The sequence below is a fragment of the Lepisosteus platostomus genome, chromosome 2 (genome assembly GCF_059453375.1).
Source record: "Lepisosteus platostomus isolate fLepPlt1 chromosome 2, fLepPlt1.hap1, whole genome shotgun sequence".
NCBI classification, from domain to species: Eukaryota; Metazoa; Chordata; class Actinopteri; order Semionotiformes; family Lepisosteidae; genus Lepisosteus; species Lepisosteus platostomus.
The window spans coordinates 15220395-15239632 of NC_142612.1; the positions used below are offsets into that span (position 1 = coordinate 15220395).

A 19238-nucleotide genomic window follows, 5' to 3' on the forward strand; every position below is an offset into this window, starting at 1 on the left:
GGGCCGCCTTGCTAAAACAAGTTGCTAAACTGCCATTCATTCACCTCTACTGTATATTGGTATAGTATTCTTTAGAATGGGCTCTAAAAAGTGAACACATAACTAAAACCTTGTCTCTTTTTCTGAAGCAGCACCAGCTCCTACCTTTCTGTCCTTTTATGTCAACAGGTGCCTGCAGCATGCCTACTGTTAGTATTTGTACAGAGCCCCATCAATGAGAGACAGAACACACATGTCCCACAGACCTCGTTAATACCAACCTTGCAATCCAATGATATATTGTGTTATAATGTCATAATTACAACAAATATATTATCCGCGAGAATCACTCGCATTTTGCAGTTCAAGCACATTCCAAGCATCATATCCACACAGCAGCATAATGAACTAATACTGACAAATATGCTTCACATTAGTGAGGAGAAGAAGTTTCTTCATGACAGATAATCCTCAAGAAATGAAATACATCACAGTATAATGAGATACAGTATACAGAAATAGACTCATTAACTTTTTTATTTTAGACCATTAGAAAATGCCTTTAATGAAGAGAAAAATGTAACTGAAAAATACTTTGAAATGTGAAATGAATACATTGATATTAATGTTATGGGATAAATTATTTTATAAAGGAAACTAAATAATGTTACTGCTTAATATTTTATGTTGTTGACATAATGATGTTCTTTTTTTTAACCAGAATACAGACTAGTCTAAATACCTTGCTGGTTGTTTAAATGCTAGACCTGTTTTCATGCAATTAACAACATCTGACGGCTTTTCAGCGAGCAATACAGCCATTTGAAATCTGTGCTTTTAATCACGTAGATGTTAGATTTATCTGCATGACATGTAGGATAACAGTAACCTGTAAAGAATGATCAAAGAGCATACTGCAAAAGTGGTTGATAAGGTTTGCTTGTTAGTCTTTGTGAAAGACTTATACTTAAAACAGATCAGTTGTTAAAATAATTAAAGTACATGTATACAGTATGTTTAAATTGATATACCAGCTTAATGAACATGTATTCACCTCCAGTTAATGCCAAAAGCTATATCACAATCAGCCACCTTAGCATTCTTAATGTACAGTCTCTGTATCAACAATAAATATGGTTGTACAGCACTGGTTAAAATAGAGAACCTGTAACTTGCGCAAACAAGATTAGAACAATATTTTTAAATTGTTGTGCTTAACTCTTTAAAAATATTTTGATACATTAAAATAACATTTGCTCTGGTGTGCCAGCAGAGGTGCATTCATGAGGGGGACTATATCTTAACTGCTCTGCTATCAGTACCTAGCAAACATATAACATGATGATGATATGCTCTGTTTTCTAGGGCTTGATTTTCTGTTTGGTGGTCAGTATGCTGCTCAGGGGAATTCATCCTTTATAATACAAAACTGTGTTTCAGTATTAGAAATAATTTTACAAGTACTAACTCAGGGGTGTGTACATGTTTCTAGGTTTTCGTATGTATTTACTTTTCAGAATGTTTGAGCATTTGCTTTTCACACAGAGGTTGTGTGTTACAATACGTAAATCAAAATGTAAAATAAAATCTGATTTAATGAGTCTTGATTTCAGGCTGTCAGGTCACAAAATGTGTTACTTTATAGTGTGTAGACTTTCTATAGGCACTGTATATAGCTCTTCTCAGCACAAAGCATCTCAAAGCTCTTTAAATATAGGAGGGGAACCACTTCATCCACCACTGAAGTGCAGCCCCCATCTGGCATAGCATTCATCAAGCAGGCACTCAGAACGCTTCAAATGTCTGACACTTTTGTACTTCAAGACTGACGCCAGCATTAAGAGTTGTGCCCCTACCGCACGAAATCAATTTCACACATACTAAAAATGTTTGGCTACATATTCAATAAGAAAGATTAAAAAAAGAGCAGGGAGTGTGAATGCCTTAAATAATTTGCTGTCATTTCTAAGAAGGCCATTCTGAAAGGTTGGTTAGAGACTCCATTACTCCTAAATCACACTTGGCTTAGCTGTTTATTTCATATCGTTCTTCTAGAGAGAGGCGCTGCCCTTGTTTGTAGTGCCTTTGAAAAAAATCTGTTTCTGCATGGCTGACTGACTGCTGAAGATGGTGTTTTGTTGCTTTTTTAAAAAAAATAATGGACACACATATGCAATGCTGTTTTTTTAATGGCAGCCTGTGCTTCCTTACTTGTTTTTCAGCCGAATTGTTCATTTTACCATGAAATCTGTTTATTGTTCAATGAACAAAAATATGCTCAAAAAGAAAAACAAATGTGGTCACTTTAGCTTAAACTGCCACAAAGAGAATATATATTTAAAATAGCCTAAAAAGAATTACAATTATAATTGATTTCCCTTTGCACAATACTATATGATGGCATAATCTATAATAAAACTTGGAAGTATAAATAACTGTATTTCAAAATCTTAAATGAAGCAAATCATGTTTCTTTCCACCTCCAAGAGATATGCTGTCTCTGTTTATTAGTCTCTAAATTGCCCCTGTGTGCGTCTATGACAACTGGTGAACTGGTGCCTGGTCCAAGATGGGCCCCTTCCCTGAGGCCTTCACTGCCAGGAACAAGCTCTGACTTACCATAACTATTACCAAGAAAAAACAGTCCTCTGTTCATGGATGGATGGATTTGATTCAGAAACAAATGTGAGCTTATAACTGTGGTTTAGGTGGAAGGTTAGATAGAGGTACACCTACTGAACTTATATGTCTCGAACCCAGGACTTCCCTCCTCTCTGTCCTAATCCTCCCACCTCCCCATCTACATTCTTGCAGCAACTCCCTACCTTCTCCAAGTTAAATACCTTCTAAACATTTCGTCCCTCTATTGCGTTCACTGGGATCTAACCAAACGACTGAAAATCTTGAACTTCATTCATTGTCCCTCGTGTGAAAGGTATAAAGGAACGTTCACGCCAAACCCTAGCAGAACAGCTGTTCGGTTTTTCCATCCAAAGCTCTGTTCCTTGTCTATCATTATTAAAAAGCTCAAACATAAAGTATTGCTGGATGAGCTCAGAGCTAAACCCAGACTTCAATAATGGAATACAACCTTGTGATCTCAGATCAAAGTGAAAGAGGCTGCAGAAGAATATTTTTTTGTGCTTGCACACAGATTAAAGTACCTTTGAATAATGATGTGCGGGAAAGACAAATCCTAACCTCATGAAGAAATAGCCATTTGGCTTCCCCTAACAAAGAAACTAATACAAACTGGCAGTGATCAGCCTCAGTGACAAATACCATACCGTAGAAAGAATATTATACAGAAAAATTCAGAAGATTTGGCTACACAACAACTCTGCATTTTTTGGCAGTTTCATTGGTTTCATTCTCAAAAGATGATGATCAACAGAGGTTCGTTTTAAAAACATATAGACAAGCTTTTTTAAATGGATATTTTTCAGTACAAAATGGGTGTGTGTAGCAGTCTTCAAAAGGTATCTGACAGATGCATTAGCATTTGTTCTTTGATCCCGACAGGTTGTCTATGTCATTAAATATCAAGTTGTGTCATATGGTATTCAGGTTTGGAAGATCAGATTAGTACATAGGAATTTGTCTATACATTTGGTCAACTCCGTCTGTAATATTTTTATTTTTAGAATATGTAAACCTGTTTAAGTGTAACTGCTCATGACTATATCAAATGTTAATGGGGAAAGATAAATGTTGTGTGTGCTCAATTAATTGCAGTTCCTACTTTTGTTAAGTGGGAACCAAATATCTGTATATCTTGCTCCTTCATTAGGTAAATACTGTTTATTGGTGTCCTTGGAATAGTACTGGAAGATGCATGAGATAACCTGTGTCTTTACATATTCTAATATAATATGTTTATGTATCTTATAAATACCACCCCACTACTTAACCATGCAGATTACATGGTTTCAGACTCGGTAAGGCCTTGAGTTTTCTTGACAAAACCTACTTAGCATGATTCATAGAGTTATAGTTCAGTGCACATTGAATTTGGCTTACTTCAGTTTCACCACAGCAACACCTACTGCTAATGTCCTTTAAAGACATAAATTCCAGTAAACTTAGGTATTTGATACAGCTAGTCCACGTCACAACTTTATAAAGTTACAGTTTTCACAATAACTATATTGTTTTACTTTCAGTGGCCATTCCAAGCTTTGATTCATCCATTCTTCAGGCTGGTCTGAAATCTATCACAGCAAACACACCCAAAACGCCGAAATGTCAGAAATCCGAGAACTCAAGGGCTTAGCTTACGTAATGCAATTTGATTGATAAAACACATTAATCACTGATCTTGGCTTATTGTAAAGATCATAGACACACTGTCTCATTAACGGACAGTAAGCACTAGATGTGGCCTCAGTGCCCTAATCCTCGCAAAAGAAAAGTGGAACCTGAGTCTTCTGCCACCTGTTGTGTCCAGAGAACAATTCTTTCTAATGGTGGCGGCATCTGTAGACAGCTGATTGCTTTTTTCAGCCTTCAAACTCGAATGGATATAAACCACTCTCAGGAGAGGCCCTTAAAATTCAAAAGGGTTACAAAATAAGCATCTTGACAGTGTTCCTAACATTCAGAAAATGTATTTTCATCAAGCTTCAAATTAGATATTGAAATCAAAGGTATAACACAACATGTCCAGACCATTTTCCCCATTACAGTATATCAAGTTAACTTTAACATACAGTTGTGTTGTATACAACACAAAAAAACATTCCAGCTCAGTATTATACTGTATGTTAAGCATACTGTATAAGTTCTATAAAAATAATCTGAATTCCTCAAAAAGAGAAATGTCAGACACAATAAGATAAAAACATCAAAGCCAGACTCATGCAACATTAACATGTTATACTGTACCCAAGAAATGCAGGCAACCTATAGTGCAGGTCTAAGGAGACTGCTGTTATCATCTCTCTTCCAGCTAACATTATAGTTTCATAATTTTACTTCTAATCTTTCAAAACATTTGTTTTAACATATATACATTATGATTTAACAGAGCTCAGCTTTTTGTGCTAACCAGAAGACTCTCACATTCTCACTCAGATTCTTAAGGATATTACAAATGTAAAGAGTACAGTATTTACATGGTAGGAGCCAAAACACAAATGCAGTACGGTCTGTGCTATATGACAATAGTCTGTGCAGCTGAGCAGTAAATAGCATTTTGAAAAGTGATATAATAGCTCTCAAATCTACAATGCAAACAGACTGGGTCTGAGCTAATATTCTATCAAATGCACCAGGTGTCATATAATTGTTATTTTGCAGCTGTTGACTCAAATATACTGTATCAAATTATTAAAAGGGCTTAAGGTAAGGTTTTGCTGTCATTAAAAATCTCCTTTAATTATATAACAAGTTGTCCTCTAAAAAGTCACTTATCATAGAGTGAACTGTAATCAGTAAACATGAATATTTTCTTTGAAAACAGCAACTTAAACCTCACCTACTTTACCGATACTGTGTTTTCATGTAGATGTGACACACAATGACAGTATGGGAACACGGTATGATCTCTTCTAAATTTTAGCCAAATATACATTTTTTAGTTATTAACAGTTTTTACAGAAGCTTCAATTTAGAGTATCATTACCCAGTGTTTGATTTGGTTCAAAACATGCAAGACATGATTTTGTAAGTTGCTTATTTTCTAAATATTTTTTTTTTTACAAAAGGACAAACATTAGATACACAGTATAACGGCAGCCAACAAAACACATAAATAACGAGGCTGGATTGGAAGTTGTGATGTTTTGCATTATAACAAGTTTAGGCATTTTTGATCCTGAAATGATTTGGAATGCCCAAAATCCAAATGTAATAGCAGTACATAATATGTACTGTATTACCATTCAACCAGTTTAACGTTTATCGAAAACTATACATTTAAAATATATTTTTATAAGAATCTAAAGTAATAACACAATAACCACAGACATTTATACACTATCCTATTTCACATTTGTTTTGTAGCATTAAATGACAGTTCTACTTTTAGACATTTAACCACAAAAGAAACTTAAATACAGAAATTGTAAAATCAGAATAAGTGCAAGTTTTCTCTCACTATTTCGAGTTTCTATTATAACATATTGGCTTTAGGTTTAAGGCTCTTTCTGGCTGTCTATGCCAACATTGACGACTGCTAATTGCTTTCTTGGTTCTAACTGCACGTTGCAAAGTCATTCCACTTAAAATGGTAAAACCGATAATAACCCAGACGAGTTTGGGAAACAAAGGAAAAGGGTGGGGGTGCGATGAAAGCTCCACTTCATATATTTAATTTGCATGTCTTAATGCATTACAGCTGTGTAATCTTTTTAAATACAAAGAATATTCTAAATTGCTATCTTCTCACACTTTAGTTACAGTGCAAAGGTTAAATAGGCACATTTTAATCATTTTTATTACACGGTTTAAAAAATAATTGTCCATAAGATTGCAAACCCCACGGTAGTATCACAGAGATAATTTGAATACCAGTATTATATTCACCTCCTAAAAATCCTTCAAGATGCATTAATTTTGTTTTTCTATTCATTCTATTCAGAAGCTTGCTGACCTGCAGATTTTATTTCCTCAATGTTAAATTCTTACAGCGCATACTTTTATTGAAATCCACATGATCTGCTAAGTGTATTTTAAATTTCCCAGTGCACTCAATTCCGTACAAAACTGGGATTCCAGTTGGTCTTCGTATTGAAATGAATTCTGGGATTATCTGGGAGTGCCTTGTCCTTATAAATACAATTGGTATAAAGAAGGCTTTTCTGAAAGCAAGGATCTACACATATTATACAGGTATATTACATATTGCACATACTGTATTACTTGTCAGAAGTGAGTTATACTCAATAAACTTACACTTGTACTTCCAAGTTTTACACTTGTAAACTGTAAGCTTTGTTCCTTATAATATAAAAACACTTCCAATACTTTTCCAACTGGCTAAACTAGATAGTTCTGCACTTTTTAGACAAAAATACAAGATATGGCATTTGTGAGAACCACAACCATTTTAGAAACACTTTCTCCTCATATGTGAAAGTTAAATAGACAACCTCTCGAAGTTGTACTGATGGCTCCAAAAAATGGCATATACTTACAGAACTGCCTCAGAATACTATTCAATAAGACCTTCCCGATTGTTTTAACCAGGATATGGAGACGAATCACTATAGTTCTTCTGAGCACTAATGTCATCCTGATAAACCTCACCTAAAATTGAGAGAGGGACAAGAAGTGCCTGAGTGGGAATTCCTGTGCCGTGTGAGTGATCCCAAATCAATATGTCAAACTGTGATGGAAGTGTTGTCACCACAGGCTCAAACTGCCTATCACTGTAGGACCACATGTTAGAACTGCAACATTTTAAGCATGATACTACACCATCGCCATACAGCAAGGTGCTATTGCCTATCACTATTTGCACGATGACCACTCATAACTGACCTCTCTTCTAGTGTAGATGTGAGAAGTGGGAATTTAGCACATAATTATGGTTACCATGTAACACAAAATAAGAAAATAAAATAAACTGAATGTTGAAAGATGAAACCTTAATGCTTTGGTTCATAAGTGGTATGATTTAATAAGTTTTTATTTTATTTTATACATTAATAAATGACTTCTATTTAAGATTGTTTTTTCAATGCATTATTACCTGCTGCACAGGAGCAAAGGCTAACCTTCCACTGTTTTCACTTGGTGTAAAATGACACTAGAATTCAGTCATCTGTTAAATACAAAATCTGTTAAATAGCAGCAGGGCTGTTTCCCTTCTGCAGAACCTGGTTTTTAGGCAGACCAGGACTTCACTTTCAGGAAAACAGGGAGCATGTTTAGACAAGAAATTTTTACAGCAGATCAGCACACCTCAATCTTGTTATCACTTTACAGCCATTCCGTTCTCATTCCTCTTCAAATGGCACTCGTGATCTTTTTGTATTCTTCCTAGATCTACTCGAAGCTGAAGCTGCAGTTTTATAATTTATCTTTTTCCTTCTGAGCTTAAGATTTATCTAGAGATAGCACTGCTTCTAAAGATACTGCATTAAAACAAATAATTGCAGAGAAAGTAACCAGGTGTGTAGTTATCAGAGCACATACCCAGCCATACTTGACTCGTTGTTCCAGACAGCTTGTGGGATTAATATTGTACATAGAGTGAAATCTAAAAGCTTCAGGATTTTCTTGACTGAATGCCAAGTGTCTCTATCACAACTCCATTCTCTGCTGGGTTTGACATTCTTGGAACCCAATTGTAAGTTATCTTTGAACTACTTGCTACCTTTTCCCAAACAGATCAGTCACTAGACAGCAAGCTTGTTTCTCTTTTTGACAGCCCCCATTGGTTCCCACCCACCTTTGTACCTCTTTCTTATCACCTCATTTCTCTTATTATCTGAAGTCTTTTCAAATATAAGATAAACATATACAGGAGACTAACAGTGTGTTATATAATTTTTCATCCACCTATTATCAGAATCTGCTTCCTGCTGTTAAGGGCTGAGGCAGTGCCACTCTATTGCAGAGCATCTAAACACAAAATTACAGACAATTTAGAGACACCAATCAACTACAGTGCTAATACATGCCACCATGCCATCCACATTATTGCAATATTCCTGGACTGGGGTCCAGAATGAGAGCACCCCTTTAAGCCCATCAGGAGTCCCTTTGAACACCGGCATCCAACTGATTCTAATAAAAGAACACAACCGAATTGTGAAGAATCCTGGTGCACTAAATTGAACATGACTTGGTAATGGTCTCCAAACATTAACAGATTTTAAATGTTAAAAAAGTGTCTCTCTGAATTAGTTTCACATTTGAATAATTGATTCTTCACAACGTCTAGATGGTGAGTTCACATACAGTATAGCAGTGTTAATGTTTCTGTACATGCACATCACATATTTAAAAAATGCTCCCCGTGTCTCCCGAAGGCGCTATAGAGGAGCTCCTGTGTGAATTCCCCAGACTTCCAAGCCAATTTCTTTTAGCCCTCGGTTTTATGGATCTCCCACTCAGAGGGTGAGAGGGTATGTCAGTTTCCATGCTCATCAAATTTTAAACAGTCTCAAATTATAGTGCAAATAAAGAATACGCCTTTGCAAATAATGACTTCCAAATGCTGCACAGGAATGCAGCTGAGAACAGCATTTTAAACATATAGCTCTTTAAAATATATATTATTTATATTCATATGGCTAATGAGCAAATTCTGGTTATCACAGAAAGACACAGTAGCTATGATACAAGAATAACCTCTGTCACACCTGCATCTTGCCTTCATCATTAGTTGTGTTCACACTGACTTTTCCATGGTAGTCTTACTGTGCTAAAATTGCAACATATTGGGCTAAGATATGCATGTGTGCAAAATTGGAACTTTTACATGTTCTGTGAACAAAATAATTAAAATAATCTTTAGAAATGAGAACCCCCATTTTTAAAATTGTATTTTAACTATGTAATACAGGTAAGTCATGTGTGGTAGAAACAACTGAGAATAATTTTAAATCTTTGAATAAAGATTTACTGATTGTTAACATGTCAAACTGGCTTCTCAAAACAGGCAAATTGTACACCATTTTAACAAAAGGCAGAAAATATAATTAACTGAAAAGTCCATGGTATTAAGAACTGAAATTCGGCACCTGAATAAAGCCTTTCTATTTTCAATAGTTGCCTGATCCGATTGATATCATCTGTGAGTCCCGTGTTCCCTTTGTCCTCTGTGAGTTGTGTGAGTTGTGTGAGTGGTGTCCTGGTATTCATCCTCTGCCTGAGGACTCCGCATGAAACAAGATCTTATCCTTGTGTCATTTTCTAAGTACAGAACAAGTAAATTAATGTTACAAAATCATAATATTTAAGTAGATTTACAGTTAAGTGTCTTATTAAATAACCACCTTGTGGGCACACTGTTTTGTGCAGTCCATATATTTCTGGGCTGTTTTTCTAAACTGGATGGCAAAACATTTGCATCCATAAAATTATGAACAGTCTAAAATAGAAATTATTCGGTTGAATGAGCATGATTCAACAAGAAATGTCTGACTAATGGTTTATTCAGTACAGCATTTGTTTGGTTGGTAAATCCCTGATGTTATCACCATCACAGTGTACTGGAAAAGTTTTCATGATTGTATAAACATCCCACACCACGATATGGTTTTTCTGTTGCAATGGGAGAAGACTTGTGTACCCTCCATCTGTTTCATAAAATTGAAGGCATGCAGCATTACTCCAAATGCAATAAAAATTACATTTACATTACTTGTAGAGCTCGTGATCATGCTCAATAGTTTTCTTTCTCACAGTACAGTATTTTAACTTATCCTTAGCTCTCCTTTTTAACTGGTGTTATGAGTACAGATTTGCATAAACAAATCTGAGACCCACAATGCGATTAACTGTTCAATCCATGCTATTGTCTTGCAGGTTAAATCAACTCGCAGTTGACCATATCCCTTTTATAAAATATTTTTTAAAGGATTACACATGAAAGTGCATTCCTAAAGTTTTGCCTTTTGTTTTTCTAAATGATCGCCAGATTCGGAACACCAGCTAAAGACGTAAGGACACGATGCATTCAGAGATGTTTTTAAAGTACCACATGCACTGTAATAGAATTATCTCATTCACATACCATATATCTAATATCACATTGTAATATCCCATTACAAGATACAGATACTTAGACACCTGGAAAATTAATAAGGTTTGCACAGTAAAATTAAAACAATACAAAATTATGTGCTCTAGGGCAAAGATAACCATGTACAGTACTATAACCTTTGACACTTTCAAGTATAAAATGGAATATAATCAATCATGTACAGTTAAAATTTATTTTGTAAAATAATATTATCTTCCAGTTCCTGGTAACCAGGAGCACAGAGGATGCATACTGTAATTGCTCTCTTTGCAGGTAGTGCAATGTCAAACACTTTTCTACTTGAAAACTACTGTTCCCAGGTGTATAAGTCTTTCTCAAGTTATCCTGATAAAGACAGTTAACCAACTGGCACCCAATCAACAGAGAATTAATTAAACAAACCCAGAGCTACAAGAAATAGAAAGTGTCACAATGTTTATACAAAGCAGACAATCCCAGAATACTGTAATTGCAGTCATTTGTCATAAATTGGGAAAAGCTGTGGCACCATTTATGACGTACCACCGTGAAGATATGGGATTATGCAATGTGAAATATTAATTTAAAACTCATGTTTATGTCGGAACTTGGAAACAAATGAAAGCTATATACTGTACAGTATGGTATTCACAATAATGGGAGAAAATTACATTATCAATAAGCAACACTAATAACCTGTAAAAACACTTTTATGTGAAAATAAAGCAATATCTAACTAATCCAGCAAGATTATACTCAGTTACTAACAAATAGTTACACGGTAAAGTTATTGAAATACTTTACTGACTTTACCATCAACAACAAGTAAAGAAATGCAATGTCTCATTTATTTTTTTGTATCATTCTGGTGAGTAAATTCTACCTTATATTTTCTCTTTCTTTCATCTTTATAATCTCTGAATATCCAGTAAAACAATCCGAAGAGAAAATGCTATTTTATATCATAATTGTGATCAACACTAAGTTTAATTATTTTTTCAGAAAGTTGTTCTGAATCCTTACCCCACTCAGGTTTTGGACCCAGGAAATGAGTAGATTCTGCTTATAAGGTTCACTTAGTAATAGTGATTAGTCATTTTCATGTAAAACCAATGTAAGGATCTGTACATCTTCTTAAAACTTGTCCAACATTCCAACTAAATGAAACATACAACAAAACCTATTCATGCTACCACAAAGTTTACCTCAATTTTAACACAATTTAAATTTATCTTAAACTCAGTTGTCACACCAAAAATACACATCTAAAGTGAAAAAATAAATGTCCTTTTAAAAACAATAAATTCATTTGGAAAAATCATGATCACAGCAGTAGTAAAGGATGAAAAGCTTCTTTTTGTAAAGAGTACTTCATGCTAGTTTTTCAGTACAAAATAAAATTAATGTAATCTATATAGATACTTTAATGTGTGCTATTTAGATACAGTTCAGAGACAGCGGCCTTAAACAGAAAAATCGAGCACAGATCCGATGGGAGAACTTTGTAAATCTAGGTCATACAACGACTTATTTAAAAATATTAATACATATGGTATAAGCAACTTAAAAAGAAAAAAAAATGGAATAACAATTTACTTTTCTATTTTTATTGACCTCAAAACCAGAAATTTAACTCAATATTGTAATAAAGTAAAAGTGCCAAATTCTTCAGATACAGTATATGCAGCCTACGATATACATTTAGATGATTTAAAACTTTCTGTCACCTTTTATACATGACACAGCACAAAATAATTTTAAAAAGTCATATAACGCTTGTCATTTACTGTATAGCTCATCCTTACCCACTGGCACAGGTCAAGAAAGACATCCAGGACTCTCTCAGGTAAGAAAGTACTGGAGGACATTTAAAAGAAATGACCCTGAAGCATGGATTATTTTGATCAGACATTTTACATTTTGCCAGATAACCAAATCTTACACCACAGACAGGATCTATCCTTTAAAACATTTCTGACACGTATTGAAAAGGCATTAATATGTATTCCATGGATAGACCTTGCAAAAGAAAGCAGCTTTGAACACTTTCATTCAGAAATAGTTAGTTTTTTCTGGAATGTGCAGCGGCTGATACATATGTACAGTATGCATTTGCATTGTTTACTCCGTTCTTCACAATCATGATTTCTTAGCATTGCATACCTGGCAACTCAAAGGAAAAAATAAGAGAAATTAAATCCTATTTAGGACTAAGTTAAATCCCAACATGCGAGTGTTGGACTTTCAATTTCAGAAATGTCTCTTCCTTTGAACTGTTTAGGCATTTGCAGCACATGGCAATCCTAAATCCTTTTAATTTATTTCATTTCAGTTTGCATCTGGGTTTCATCACAGATAAGAAAGCACTGTGAAGTGCGGAGAGCTCTTTGCCAGACAAATCTTTAGACGAAAGTCAACTGCTGTTAAGTGATATTCCTATAAAGTGAATGAATGAAAGAGAACGGAGAAAGGAAAAAAAAACACTTTGTAAGTCCAGTTTGGCAGGAGCAGAAAAACTTCTTGGCTAAATTAAACAGAAGTGGAGCAGAGGTTTATAGGTGAAAACCAAATTACTTCACATCTCGCCTTTAGTATTACGTCGCGCCCTTAAATGCCACTCAAGCACTGAATCTCCTACCTGCTTCCCCATTGTCCCGATTTGCGATGTCCTCCTTCCTAGGGAAAATGTCAGTGTTTTTTCTGCAGAGTGGACTTTTAGGACAGAGCTGGAGATGTCTGTGTCCCACTTGTAGTAAAAACTTTAACTGTTAATCCTGTGAGTCAGGAAACTGGGCTCTGTCCAGCCTCTAGCTCACTCCCACTCATCAGGGTGTGTGTATGCACATGCCTCCCTGTATGGAACAGAGAAGCCTCTCTCCTCAGCCCAACAGGTTTCCTTATATAGGTAAACATGTCTTAAATTCCCTCTCAGGGAGACTGCCTTGGAACGAAAGCTTAACCCCCCAAGTGCCAAAAAAACAGCACCTTAATGGAAAAGTATTCAGTAGAGGTTGCCTGCAGTACAGAGGCAATAAAAAGGGAGTGGTTACAAAGTCAGCTGGTCTGTTTAGACCATGACATTTGGAGCACGTCAATGGTACCATGAGGACTCATTCCCATGGACAACAGTATTGGACACTGAACAGTTTTGTGCAACCCTTTAGCTCAGGTTAGGTCCCTTTTTGATAGAATTGGATTTAGACCAAATATTTGTTTAAAAGGGGAAATGTTCTTCATTTAAAGGCATTTTGAATGATTTTGTTTTTCCACATTATGGAAAAATGCAGTTTTACCATAGTGACAGCACTACCTCCAGGTATTGTGAATGTAATTTTAGGATATCGCAACTGGTGGCTTTTGAATGGACACGTACAAAACCAACCCTAAAATGAATACTACTTTTCTTAGTTTGTAAAGTGGCATTCTGGAGTTCCATCATGGATATTATTATTACAACTTTTAAAAGTTAAAAATCTAGATTTTAACTAGATATTGAATTGTCATTCATTGTAAAGTTTTTAAAATGCACACTGCTGGGCAAATGTCTTATACCAGGAATCTCAAACTCAATTGCTGTAGGGTCTCAATTGTGCTGGTTTCTGGAACCCATGTTCTCATTTACTGTACATAATCGGTCTAATTATTCACATTTATTAATTAGGTAACATTAATGAATTTAAGGTCTTGTAATCCACTGTAAAAGACCTTAAGGAAGCTTCTACTGTATGTATATCTCATTTAGAAAATAATTAGACTAAATGTTTAATTGACTATTCAGGTTGGAACACAAACCAGAAGGCCTTACCCCTCCAGGAGTTGAGTCTGAGGTCCCCGTCTTTAATACTTTGCATTGCTTTACTCCTCTAACTCAATGTTTTTCATTTTTATGGAAACTTAAAGTTGATCTTTAACTAAAATGGCAGCCACTTTGTTTAATTAACCATTATTAACTGTCCATATTTTGTAGCACAACATTTAAGCATTTAACTTTAAATTTAAATGTGCAGAGAAGAACAAGTAATTTTAATGACAAGCTCCACCTGATAAATGAGTCAAATAGATTGGATTGGTAAATGTGATGGAATAGCTACTAAAATGTTTTATATTGGTCACACATGTATACTTACCTAGATTTATCATGTTGTTAAAGATTCTGATTCTGTGAATTAAAGATAATAAAATACAGGTCTAGTTTCCTCTCACAATCAAAGTTGTTATAATAGTAGAATAGTAAAGACTTTTAATTAACTGGTCATAACATGCATTTATTGTAACTCCTGATTGAGTCCAAGATGTCTAAGAATATTGCACAGCACCACATGCACACTGAAGGTATTAATTGAAGTTCTTAGTAAGAAACTCTGAGATATACAGTATTTAATCTCAAATTTACATGCAAAGTTGTTGGATCCTTGAAATCTTCAGAACACAGACTCATTTCTTCCAGAAAACTGCTGACATTTTTAGATTTATATACAGATGTGTATAGTATGATGCATATAGAAATGCAGACCATATGTGTACTATATGTGCATACCGTATACATTCGGGGCTTGTTTTTTTCCATATTTTAATGGCCTCTGATCTTGCTTGGTATTCCACAATCTACTGCTCATGTTTAAAAATGTATACAATTCACCGTGGGCTTGGAAGCAAGAATTTTAAGAGCAGTAAAAATGTTTTTATAATAATAAACAGCTCTCTATAAAAAAAAAAAACAACTCTCATGTATTTTCTTAAGTATTTTCTTAAATATGTAAATTTAAATCACCTGTTAGTGTTTGACATATACTGTAAAGTACAGTCATTATCATAGTCCCATTTGTATTAGCACCATGTTGTACTGTTCTATAGCACACAGTTTTCATGACTCAGTGGACTGAACACAGCAACTGTCTTTTTAAGCTTGTTTTAAAATGAATATGCAAGGTCACAAATGAGCTTTAAAAAGTTTATTTGTTTAAACATCTGTCCCTTCACAATATATAAGAGGATGCTGCAAGACAAATTGGGTGTGTTGAATACAGTAGGTCACAAACTGGCTTTATTTACAGAAATAATAATAAAATGCTAGAAAATGATAACCTGATAACAAGAAACAGAGAAGTTTATATTGTATTTCAAATGTAGCTTTAAGTCAATTATCTTCATAAAAAGCAAAGTATTCAGATAAACCATTAATAATTGTTATGATGTGTATGGAAAATGAGGAGTACTTTATGTCACAAAGAGACTTTTCTTTCTGATTCAAACAGTTCAAAACTCCTGGTCTGAAAGCATGTGATAAACTCACTGTTATTAAAGAGCCTCAGAAGCCCATATCTCTAAACTAAGTATGTGTGCATACTCTATTTGAAACCCCATTTAAAACACTCCACTGTAAGTCACCGGTGTTTCATTACATTTGGTAAAGTCCAGATGTCATGTAACAATCTGCTGAAGTTTTATGTTACTTCTCTTGTGAAGCTGGTAAAATAAGACTAATAACTTTTCAGTGCCCTGGACTTTTCTGGGGGAATAACAGCATATTCTTTTATTACTGCTTAGACTACTGTACAATGAAATGACTGAGCTATGTACTTTGTTGTTAGCAACAATGTGAGGATTAATATCTTCCCAAGATGAGGAAAGGACAGAGGATACGGGGGAGGGGATGTCAAGCACTTCATAATCTGCAAACATTTATATAATTTATACTATTTTTATTCAGTACATATGTTGGATTTAAGAGTGCATTTACCAATTCAAGTTAAAGTATATTATGTTAAATGGGTTTACATTTAATGCTGAGGACTGCTTTGAAGACCAAGTTATAGGTGTCATATCCCCTCTGGGCTGAGTGCTGAATCACAAGCGCTCGAACCACCATGGCCAGCGGTTGGGACTCAAATTAATCTGCTAATCTGTCCGTTCCCTTGACAACATGATTGGGCAGATCAGCACATTTTTTGTTCCAAAGGATATACTGTACAATTTCTACGTACATACATTGACTGTACTTCCCTGCTCAGCTTTAGCACTTTGTCCTTAAATCACCCAATTTTCACACTGGTGCAATTTGACTTCTCTGGTTTGGCTCTGCAGCGGTTTCGTTAACCATTTCCCTGGATCTCCTTTGTGTTTGCTGTGTCTTTCCGTGTTCGACCCCGACTGCTTTGACCCTGTGAATTCTTCCCTGTGCTCTGACTTCTCACTTGTCTGACTACGGCTTTTGTATTTCCCTTCTGTTTACATCGGTTTCTCCTTCTTGAAATATGCTCTCTGGCTCTGTACTCCTCTGCCTGTCTGCTCACAACAGCCTGACTGCCTGCCTATACCCAGCTGCTTGCTCGTCTGTCTGCCTGCATTAGGATTCATCACCAGCCTAGACCACTAAACCCTTCCAGGTCACTTCAGTGGTTATGACAGTAAGACTAAACCATTAATATGGACCCTTTGGGGAAAGATGAAATTCACCAGGTTCTACCCAATCATGAGCCTGCCCTGAGTTCACAGGCAAGTGTGACAGAATTAAGAGAGGCTGTCAGATCTGCCCTCCACCAGCTTAACTTCACTTAATGTGATGTCAATGTGTTTTTTCAAATGGACCCAACTTTCTGTCCCACAGATCAGATAATGGTGGCCTGTATTATTTCATTGCTCAATGGGGAAATATTGGCATGGGCCATAGCCCAATGGGAGAAGGAAGACCCACTTTCAACATGTGAAAAATAAATTCTGCCCAGTGTCGGATTCACCAGGAATATCAGCCCAATCCTCCCACTGGCTACTGCAATTGAAACAGGGGAAGTACTCCATGGCTCATTTTGCCATTCACTTCCACACCTTGGCCATTGAAAGTGAAAAGGGAGAGAAGGACCTTATTGCTCTATTTCATGATGGATTGTCTGAACAATAGAAGAGTGAATTTGCCTGCACGGACCTACCACAGGGTCTGGAGTCGTGAATCAACCTTGCTTCAAGAATGGATACTTGCCTTCAAAAGAGATAAAAAGATAAGCATCCTCACATTCTGGCAGAGCAAGCTAGGGTCGTCCGCTTCCAGAACACAACCCAAAGAATCTCCTGTTAAGAAAGCTCCTTCACCCACACATGAGGAAGAGCCAATGTAGATTGGTAGAGCCAGGCTTTATCCAACTGAATATCATCGCCAGGTGTAAGGGCCATTTTGGAATTGTGGATGCAGGTCCGCCTCCATGATTGCTGTTCGTTAGGAATTGGGAGTACTTACCGAGCTGGGTCACTTCATCTCCTTATTCACCTCAGCACCTTGTCCTGCCTGCTTTGCTTTCCTCGTGCATTCTTCAAGCCCAGATCAATTTGTTTGTAAACTCTGGATCTGAAGGAAATTATTGATATTAATTTAGCTAAATCAATTCCAGAGTCCTCATCCAAAAAAACAAGTAATCTGTACCTCATTGTCAGAGCTACTCACTGTGAGACCATCTCTCTTTTGTGTGTCTCATCTCCACCATGCTTTTTGGTCTTGGGATTTCCCTTGTTGGAACTCCACAACCCTCAGATTGACTGGTCTCTCAAGAAAACTCACAGCCTGGAGCCCAGGGAGTAATAAATGCTGCATTGCCTTACCCTGTACAACAATAGTCTCTCCCAAACAACTGCCTTTCAAGGACCATGAGTTTTACGTTGTGTTTAGCATGGACAAAGCAGAAGTCTTGCTTCCTCATCGGCTGTACAACTGCCCCAGTCTGGAGGCTCAAGCTGCAGGAGAGTACATTAAAAAAAATCTAAAGAAAGGATTAATCTCTCCCTCTTCATCTCCTGCAGGAGAAGGAGTTTTCTATGTTAATGCATCGATTATGTGGGCTTCAACAAGATCACCACCAAAAATCGCTATCCCCTTCTGCTGATCTCCGCACTCCTAGAAAAGGCCAGACAGGCAACAGTTTTCTCCAAAATCGATTTGAGAGGAACCCATAGACGATTTGCATCGGAGAAGGGAATGTGGAAGACATCAATACCAAAGGCTGTTACAAACACCTGGTCATGCCCTTTGGCCACTGTAATGTTCCGGTAGTCTTCCAGAACCTGCTCTATGACATCTTGAGAGATCGTTTAAATAACTTTATGGTAATCTATATAGACAGCATCTTTATTTCTTCCAGCACGCTTCAAGAACTCATTCAGGAAATCAAACAGGTCCTATAAAGTCTTTGTAAACATCTATTGCCCAAAGTCACATTCTTGGGTTACCACATTTCATCTCAAGGTCTCCAGATGGACCCTCAGAAATTTTTGGAGATATAAAACTGGCGCACTGCCGCCTTGCTGAAGCAGGTACAGCTCTTCTTGGGATTTACAAATTTTCTAATGCTGTTTTATTTATACATTCGACTCAGTAGTGGCTCCTATTACTGCCCTCATCAAGAAAAGAGCTGTTCAGGGCAGATAGAATTCAGAGGCATAGAGAATGTTTGCTGAGCTGAAACATCACTTTACTACAGCGTCCCTGTTAGTTAAGGTATGCTATCAAAGCAGTTAAAACCATTGCACACTCCTTGTATGTCTATTTCTCAAAAAAACTTCTTGGTGGTGGTGAAGAGAATTTATGAAGTAGGCAATG

General features: G+C 36.1%; 1 protein-coding gene across 1 annotated transcript in view; it reads right to left on the reverse strand.

Moving 5' to 3' along the window:
• Positions 1–13493, reverse strand: part of mid1 (midline 1) — a 159237-nt gene extending 145744 nt beyond the window's left edge. Inside the window, exon 1 of the mRNA XM_088600102.1 lies at positions 13293–13493. The gene's annotated coding sequence lies outside the window, so the exon portion shown is untranslated. The remainder of the gene's footprint in view (positions 1–13292) is intronic.
• Between the last annotated feature and the right edge of the window lie 5745 nt (positions 13494–19238).